This window comes from Taudactylus pleione, unplaced genomic scaffold, assembly GCF_031769625.1.
Source record: "Taudactylus pleione unplaced genomic scaffold, aTauple2 ptg000148l, whole genome shotgun sequence".
In the NCBI taxonomy this organism is placed as follows: domain Eukaryota; kingdom Metazoa; phylum Chordata; class Amphibia; order Anura; family Myobatrachidae; genus Taudactylus; species Taudactylus pleione.
The window spans coordinates 526,098-535,285 of NW_028284550.1; the positions used below are offsets into that span (position 1 = coordinate 526,098).

Consider the following 9,188-nt stretch of genomic DNA (forward strand, 5'->3'; position numbering starts at 1 on the left):
ACCTTGAGTAGCACGGCCAGGGCCTGCCAGGTCAGCTATGGACAAGGCCTCGCCGCCCCACAGCCCGTTACTGTGCAGCTCAATCACTCACCTGTGTCACCTCATCAATAACATACACTCATCCCTGGTAGTAGGGAAGCAGTAACTCCCGGCCGCAGCACAGAAGATCCAGGCGCGCCACAGCGTTTCCCCTCACACTGCACAAAACCTAGTTCTATGTCCCCGGTGCAGGCGCCATTTTGGTGAGGTTTGTAAGCTGAGTGAGAATGAATCCTGGTCTACGAGAACATGGAGGATCCGCGATAAGTAAAGGGCCGCGGCAGCGGAGACAAGTCTTGAACACATGCGTTCACAGTGCGCTTCCGTCTCCGGGAGATTCATTTCTGGGTAACGTGACGTCAGTGAGGTCATCTGAGGAAAAAAACAAAATCTTTTTAAAAAGTATCCGGTTCCCTCTCAGTATCGCTCAGTCTGACATCATTAGCTGCAGTTACAGGGTACAGTCACTGATGTGCAGGGGGGGAGCGTGTGTGTCACTGATGTGCAGAGGGGGAGCGTGTGTGTCACTGATGTGCAGAGGGGGAGCGTGTGTGTCACTGATGTGCAGGGGGGGAGCGTGTGTGTCACTGATGTGCAGGGGGAGCGTGTGTGTCACTGATGTGCAGGGGGGGAGCATGTGTGTCACTGATGTGCAGGGGGAGCGTGTGTGTCACTGATGTGCAGGGGGAGCGTGTGTGTCACTGATGTGCAGGGGGAGCGTGTGTGTCACTGATGTGCAGGGGGAGCGTGTGTGTCACTGATGTGCAGGGGGAGCGTGTGTGTCACTGATGTGCAGGGGGAGCGTGTGTGTCACTGATGTGCAGGGGGGGAGCGTGTGTGTCACTGATGTGCAGGGGGAGCGTGTGTGTCACTGATGTGCAGGGGGAGCGTGTGTGTCACTGATGTGCAGGGGGGGAGCGTGTGTGTCACTGATGTGCAGGGGGGGAGCGTGTGTGTCACTGATGTGCAGGGGGAGCGTGTGTGTCACTGATGTGCAGGGGGAGCGTGTGTGTCACTGATGTGCAGGGGGGGAGCGTGTGTGTCACTGATGTGCAGGGGGGGAGCGTGTGTGTCACTGATGTGCAGGGGGGGAGCGTGTGTGTCACTGATGTGCAGGGGGGGAGCGTGTGTGTCACTGATGTGCAGGGGGGGAGCGTGTGTGTCACTGATGTGCAGGGGGGGAGCGTGTGTGTCACTGATGTGCAGGGGGAGCGTGTGTGTCACTGATGTGCAGGGGGGGAGCGTGTGTGTCACTGATGTGCAGGGGGGAGCGTGTGTGTCACTGATGTGCAGGGGGAGCGTGTGTGTCACTGATGTGCAGGGGGGGAGCGTGTGTGTCACTGATGTGCAGGGGGGGAGCGTGTGTGTCACTGATGTGCAGGGGGAGCGTGTGTGTCACTGATGTGCAGGGGGAGCGTGTGTGTCACTGATGTGCAGGGGGGGAGCGTGTGTGTCACTGATGTGCAGGGGGGGAGCGTGTGTGTCACTGATGTGCAGGGGGGGAGCGTGTGTGTCACTGATGTGCAGGGGGAGCGTGTGTGTCACTGATGTGCAGGGGGGGAGCGTGTGTGTCACTGATGTGCAGGGGGGGAGCGTGTGTGTCACTGATGTGCAGGGGGGGAGCGTGTGTGTCACTGATGTGCAGGGGGGGAGCGTGTGTGTCACTGATGTGCAGGGGGGGAGCGTGTGTGTCACTGATGTGCAGGGGGAGCGTGTGTGTCACTGATGTGCAGGGGGGGAGCGTGTGTGTCACTGATGTGCAGGGGGAGCGTGTGTGTCACTGATGTGCAGGGGGAGCGTGTGTGTCACTGATGTGCAGGGGGGGAGCGTGTGTGTCACTGATGTGCAGGGGGGGAGCGTGTGTGTCACTGATGTGCAGGGGGAGCGTGTGTGTCACTGATGTGCAGGGGGGGAGCGTGTGTGTCACTGATGTGCAGGGGGGGAGCGTGTGTGTCACTGATGTGCAGGGGGAGCGTGTGTGTCACTGATGTGCAGGGGGGGAGCGTGTGTGTCACTGATGTGCAGGGGGAGCGTGTGTGTCACTGATGTGCAGGGGGGGAGCGTGTGTGTCACTGATGTGCAGGGGGAGCGTGTGTGTCACTGATGTGCAGGGGGGGAGCGTGTGTGTCACTGATGTGCAGGGGGGGAGCGTGTGTGTCACTGATGTGCAGGGGGGCGTGTGTGTCACTGATGTGCAGAGGGGGAGCGTGTGTGTCACTGATGTGCAGAGGGGGAGCGTGTGTGTCACTGATGTGCAGGGGGGGAGCGTGTGTGTCACTGATGTGCAGGGGGGGAGCGTGTGTGTCACTGATGTGCAGGGGGGCGTGTGTGTCACTGATGTGCAGGGGGAGCGTGTGTGTCACTGATGTGCAGGGGGGGAGCGTGTGTGTCACTGATGTGCAGGGGGGGAGCGTGTGTGTCACTGATGTGCAGGGGGGGAGCGTGTGTGTCACTGATGTGCAGGGGGGCGTGTGTGTCACTGATGTGCAGAGGGGGAGCGTGTGTGTCACTGATGTGCAGGGGGTGAGCGTGTGTGTCACTGATGTGCAGGGGGGGAGCGTGTGTGTCACTGATGTGCAGGGGGGGAGCGTGTGTGTCACTGATGTGCAGGGGGGGAGCGTGTGTGTCACTGATGTGCAGGGGGAGCGTGTGTGTCACTGATGTGCAGAGGGGAGCGTGTGTGTCACTGATGTGCAGAGGGGGAGCGTGTGTGTCACTGATGTGCAGAGGGGGAGCGTGTGTGTCACTGATGTGCAGAGGGGGAGCGTGTGTGTCACTGATGTGCAGAGGGGGAGCGTGTGTGTCACTGATGTGCAGAGGGGGAGCGTGTGTGTCACTGATGTGCAGAGGGGGAGCGTGTGTGTCACTGATGTGCAGAGGGGGAGCGTGTGTGTCACTGATGTGCAGAGGGGGAGCGTGTGTGTCACTGATGTGCAGGGGGGGAGCGTGTGTGTCACTGATGTGCAGGGGGAGCGTGTGTGTCACTGATGTGCAGGGGGGGAGCGTGTGTGTCACTGATGTGCAGGGGGGGAGCGTGTGTGTCACTGATGTGCAGGGGGAGCGTGTGTGTCACTGATGTGCAGGGGGGGGAGCGTGTGTGTCACTGATGTGCAGGGGGGGAGCGTGTGTGTCACTGATGTGCAGAGGGGGAGCGTGTGTGTCACTGATGTGCAGAGGGGGAGCGTGTGTGTCACTGATGTGCAGGGGGGGAGCGTGTGTGTCACTGATGTGCAGGGGGGGAGCGTGTGTGTCACTGATGTGCAGGGGGGGAGCGTGTGTGTCACTGATGTGCAGGGGGAGCGTGTGTGTCACTGATGTGCAGAGGGGAGCGTGTGTGTCACTGATGTGCAGAGGGGGAGCGTGTGTGTCACTGATGTGCAGGGGGAGCGTGTGTGTCACTGATACGCAGGGGGAGCGTGTGTGTCACTGATGTGCAGAGGGGAGCGTGTGTGTCACTGATGTGCAGAGGGGAGCGTGTGTGTCACTGATGTGCAGGGGGGGAGCGTGTGTGTCACTGATGTGCAGGGGGAGCGTGTGTGTCACTGATGTGCAGAGGGGGAGCGTGTGTGTCACTGATGTGCAGAGGGGGAGCGTGTGTGTCACTGATGTGCAGGGGGGGAGCGTGTGTGTCACTGATGTGCAGAGGGGGAGCGTGTGTGTCACTGATGTGCAGAGGGGGAGCGTGTGTGTCACTGATGTGCAGGGGGGGAGCGTGTGTGTCACTGATGTGCAGGGGGGGAGCGTGTGTGTCACTGATGTGCAGGGGGAGCGTGTGTGTCACTGATGTGCAGGGGGAGCGTGTGTGTCACTGATGTGCAGAGGGGAGCGTGTGTGTCACTGATGTGCAGAGGGGGAGCGTGTGTGTCACTGATGTGCAGGGGGGGAGCGTGTGTGTCACTGATGTGCAGGGGGGGAGCGTGTGTGTCACTGATGTGCAGGGGGGGGAGCGTGTGTGTCACTGATGTGCAGGGGGGGAGCGTGTGTGTCACTGATGTGCAGGGGGGGAGCGTGTGTGTCACTGATGTGCAGGGGGAGTGTGTGTGTCACTGATGTGCAGGGGGGGAGCGTGTGTGTCGGGCAGATGTGCAGGGGGGGAGCGTGTGTGTCACTGATGTGCAGGGGGGGAGCGTGTGTGTCACTGATGTGCAGGGGGGGAGCGTGTGTGTCACTGATGTGCAGGGGGGGAGCGTGTGTGTCACTGATGTGCAAGGGGGGAGCGTGTGTGTCACTGATGTGCAGGGGGGGGAGCGTGTGTGTCACTGATGTGCAGGGGGGGAGCGTGTGTGTCACTGATGTGCAGGGGGGGAGCGTGTGTGTCACTGATGTGCAGGGGAGCGTGTGTGTCACTGATGTGCAGGGGGGCGTGTGTGTCACTGATGTGCAGGGGGAGCGTGTGTGTCACTGATGTGCAGGGGGGGAGCGTGTGTGTCACTGATGTGCAGGGGGGGGCGTGTGTGTCACTGATGTGCAGGGGGGGAGCGTGTGTGTCACTGATGTGCAGGGGGGGAGCGTGTGTGTCACTGATGTGGAGGGGGGGGAGCGTGTGTGTCACTGATGTGGAGGGGGGGGAGCGTGTGTGTCACTGATGTGCAGGGGGAGCGTGTGTGTCACTGATGTGCAGGGGGAGCGTGTGTGTCACTGATGTGCAGGGGGGGAGCGTGTGTGTCGGGCAGATGTGCAGGGGGGGAGCGTGTGTGTCGGGCAGATGTGCAGGGGGGGAGCGTGTGTGTCACTGATGTGCAGGGGGGGAGCGTGTGTGTCACTGATGTGCAGGGGGGGAGCGTGTGTGTCACTGATGTGCAGGGGGGGAGCGTGTGTGTCACTGATGTGCAGGGGGGGAGCGTGTGTGTCACTGATGTGCAGGGGGGGAGCGTGTGTGTCACTGATGTGCAGTGGGGGAGCGTGTGTGTCGGGCAGATGTGCAGGGGGGGAGCGTGTGTGTCGGGCAGATGTGCAGGGGGGGAGCGTGTGTGTCACTGATGTGCAGAGGGGGGCATGTGTGTCACTGATGTGCAGGGGGGGGAGCATGTGTGTCACTGATGTGCAGGGGGGGAGCATGTGTGTCACTGATGTGCAGGGGGGGAGCATGTGTGTCACTGATGTGCAGGGGGGGGAGCATGTGTGTCACTGATGTGCAGGGGGGGAGCGTGTGTGTCACTGATGTGCAGGGGGAGCGTGTGTGTCGGGCTGATGTGCAGGGGGAGCGTGTGTGTCGGGCTGATGTGCAGGGGGAGCGTGTGTGTCACTGACGTGCAGGGGGGAGCGTGTGTGTCACTGATGTGCAGGGGGAGCGTGTGTGTCACTGATGTGCGTGTGTCGGGCAGATGTGCAGGGGGGGAGCGTGTGTGTCACTGATGTGCAGGGGGGGAGCGTGTGTGTCACTGATGTGCAGGGGGGGAGCGTGTGTGTCACTGATGTGCAGGGGGGGAGCGTGTGTGTCACTGATGTGCAGGGGGGGAGCGTGTGTGTCACTGATGTGCAGGGGGAGCGTGTGTGTCACTGATGTGCAGGGGGAGCGTGTGTGTCAGGCTGATGTGCAGGGGGAGCGTGTGTGTCGGGCTGATGTGCAGGGGGAGCGTGTGTGTCACTGAAGTGCAGGGGGAGTGTGTGTGTCGGGCAGATGTGCAGGGGGGGAGCGTGTGTGTCACTGATGTGCAGGGGGGGAGCGTGTGTGTCACTGATGTGCAGGGGGGGAGCATGTGTGTCACTGATGTGCAGGGGGAGCGTGTGTGTCGGGCAGATGTGCAGGGGGAGCGTGTGTGTCGGGCTGATGTGCAGGGGGAGCGTGTGTGTCACTGAAGTGCAGGGGGAGCGTGTGTGTCACTGATGTGCAGGGGGGGAGCGTGTGTGTCACTGATGTGCAGGGGGAGCGTGTGTGTCACTGATGTGCAGGGGGGAGCGTGTGTGTCACTGATGTGCAGGGGGGGAGCGTGTGTGTCACTGATGTGCAGGGGGGGAGCGTGTGTGTCACTGATGTGCAGGGGGGCAGCATGTGTGTCACTGATGTGCAGGGGGGCAGCATGTGTGTCACTGATGTGCAGGGGGGGAGCATGTGTGTCACTGATGTGCAGGGGGAGCGTGTGTGTCGGGCAGATGTGCAGGGGGGAAGCATGTGTGTCGGGCTGATGTGAGGGGTGAAGCATGTATGACAGGATGCTATACAGCGTGAGGACACGTTAGACAGAAGCTGCTGTGCTCAGTGACATATATCACATAAGCTACTGGATATGAGGCATGTTTGACGTAAGCTAGTGGGCTGGGGGGTATGTGTGATAAAAACTGTTGAGTAGGGGGAGTGTAACGGTGAAGGGCTGCCAGACACGGAGTGGTGAAGGTAAGGGAGAATCTGGTGAGTGTGCAGGTATTGGTGAGTGTGCAGGTATTGGTGAGTTAGGAAGGGGCCATGTGGGGAAAGAGACTCTCCCTAGCATGCCCCCTCTGCCCACCATCCTCTGTCTCACATACTCCCCTTCTCCCCAAAATGTTTCATGCGCATCACAGTGACCACCAGATTTTGTTTACACTGTGCCCCTAAGTCATGAAGAGTAGCCCATTTATCTATCCCATCCACTTACCTGTCTTTAATGTACCCGCACCTGATGTTTTCCTTCAATGCTATATCCACTCATACAACTTCTTCAGACTTGCCCACCCTCCCTCCTGGCACTAGTTGGATAATGTAAGCTCAGGGGGAGGGAGCGGAGGAGGGAAGGGCGGCACTGGGCGCAGTAAAGCCTAGCGCCGGTCCTGAATGGCACACCTACTCCCAGAGGCACTTCCATCTTTACTGACTCTGCGGAGCTTTCTGTCCAACCTCCTTACCATTAATCTTGCAGCCGAATCTCCACAACCCATCGCCTTCCCTTCGCTGCATCCTCCACTGGACCTACAGTTACCAGGATCCTCCCACACTCTGGAAATTCTTAGCTTTCCTCACCTCCCGGTCTACGTTTTTGTGCTTGACCACTCTAACCTACTGGCCTGACTGCCACTGCTGCCAACTAGCTCATTTTAGGATGCCCCTTTTCAAGGCCCCTGGATCATTGGTGTAACTAGGGCATTTGTAGCCCAGGGCAAATTGAAAAAAGGAGCCCCACCCTCCACTTACGTGTGTGTGCTGAAAAATGGGCGTGGCCACTGTAAAATGGGCCATGTCAACATGACACACAACCCTTTTACATCACTCTGGGAACATTCCTCTCCATACCATATGCACCTTAATGCAGTGCCCCTTATACAATCCCCCCAGTAGTGGTCCCCTTTATGCAGGCCCCCAGTAGTCTCACAGGCCCCCATTTGTGCCCCTTATACAGTGCCCCCACAGTAGTGGTCCCCCTTATGCAGGCCCCCATTAGTTCCCCCAGTAGTGGTACCCCTTATGCAGGCCCCCAATAGTGCCCTCCCAGTAGTGGTCCCCCTTATGCAGGCCCCCAGTAGTGGTCCCCCTTATGCAGGCCCCCAGTAGTGGTCCCCCTTATGCAGGCCCCCAGTAGTGGTCCCCCTTATGCAGGCCCCCAGTAGTGGTCCCCCTTATGCAGGCCCCCAGTAGTGGTACCCCTTATGCAGGCCCCCATTAGTGCCCCCCCAGTAGTGGTCCCACTTATGCAGGCCCCCAGTAGTGGTCCCCGTTATGCAGGCCCCCATTAGTGCCCCCCCTTGTGCAGGTCCCTGGTAGTGATCACATACATACATACACACACTAAACAAGAACACTTACCTGAATCACCGCTCCTACCGCGCCCACCGATACACCTCTGTCTCTGTCCTCGCACTTGGTCATATGGGAGGGACGTCATGATGTATCATCCACTGTAGGAGCCGGAAGGCGGAGCTCATGAGTGAGCTCCAGCCCAGTTCTTGCAGTGGGCGCAGCAGCAGCAAATGAGAGGCTGCTGAAACACATATTTCGCCGGCGGCGATGTGTGTAAATGTGTAGTGCTGACCGCACTCACTGCGGTCTGCACTACACTGGCTAACTAGGATGGACCTGTACCGTGGCCGGCACGCCGGCCCCACGGCGCCTAGTGTACGGGCCCCGGCAGCCGTGCCCTCTTTACGCCGCTGCCCTGGATATCTGCTCCACTCTCCACATCCTCCCACTATTCAGCCACCCTCTGATTTTAGTTCCTCACATTGGACCCTGCTATTGGTTTGTTCTGTCTTCTTCCTTCCTGAGCCCCTTGCCCTGTACAAGTGCACCACCCGCAAGTTCTAAACTTTTTTTTTTTTTTATAAACATTTTTATTGAAAAATTACAACAAAACCAGAACATTCCTATAGAGATTATCCATTAAAAAGAGCAAATAAAAGTCATATAAAGAAACCTATCTCCAGTTTAAGATAATGACAAGAATTATCACAGAAATAACTGGGAGACATAAACAAACATTAAACATGTAATAGAATAATAAAGAATAAAAACAACAATAACAGACCAAGGAACACCTTTTCCATGCTAATCTGAATAATGATGGCATAATATGGGTTGAGAGAGTGGGTAGGCTACAAGGTATACAATTGGGAAGCCGGCTGCCTTAATGCCGGCAGCCGGGTTCCCGACTGTCATATCCCGGCGAGGGTGAAATGCCAGGCGTCCAGATGTAGACGCCTGACATTTCCCCGACGCCGGGAGACCGGCGCCCGGCAACCCGATCGAAGGGTTGCCGGGCGCCGCGAGCAGACAGCCGCTGGGGGAAAGGGTTAGGTTTAGGGCACGCGGGGGGGACTTTGGGTTAGGCACCCCCCCGGGAGGGTTAGGCTAGGGGGAGGGAGGGTTAGGCACCCCCGGGGGGGGACTTAGGTTTAGGCAGCGGGGAAGGGGGGGTTAGGGTTAGGCACCCCTAAGGAGGGTTAGGGTAGTCAGTACTTACCTATCGACGATCGGGATTTCCAGCGCTGTCGGGCTTCCGCTGCCAGGAACTATGCTTTGGTGGGCCAGGTTACAAAGGTACTTTAGTTAAGTGAGAAGGAGTCTCAGGGCCTAATTCAGACCCGCTCGCGAGCGCTGAGCGCTCGCAAGCGGGTCGATGTTGCCCAAGTGCGCATGCGCACGACGGAGGCGGCTCCGTCGTGCGCATGCGCGAGACTGATAGCGACGGGGAAGCCGTCTCTCCGGGTCTCGCTACAAAGGGGGCATGCTGTCGATGGTG

At 58.9% G+C, this 9,188-nt stretch overlaps 1 protein-coding gene across 3 annotated transcripts in view; it reads right to left on the reverse strand.

Moving 5' to 3' along the window:
- LOC148522259 (uncharacterized) overlaps positions 1 to 494 on the reverse strand; it is a 67,532-nt gene extending 67,038 nt beyond the window's left edge. For 2 of the 3 annotated variants that reach the window (XM_088474165.1, XM_088474166.1), the window contains exon 1: positions 92 to 491. The gene's annotated coding sequence lies outside the window, so the exon portion shown is untranslated. Of the gene's footprint in view, positions 1 to 91 lie in introns of all 3 variants that reach the window. The other variant, XM_088474167.1, reaches the window with a different exon arrangement.
- Positions 495 to 9,188: the final 8,694 nt, after the last annotated feature.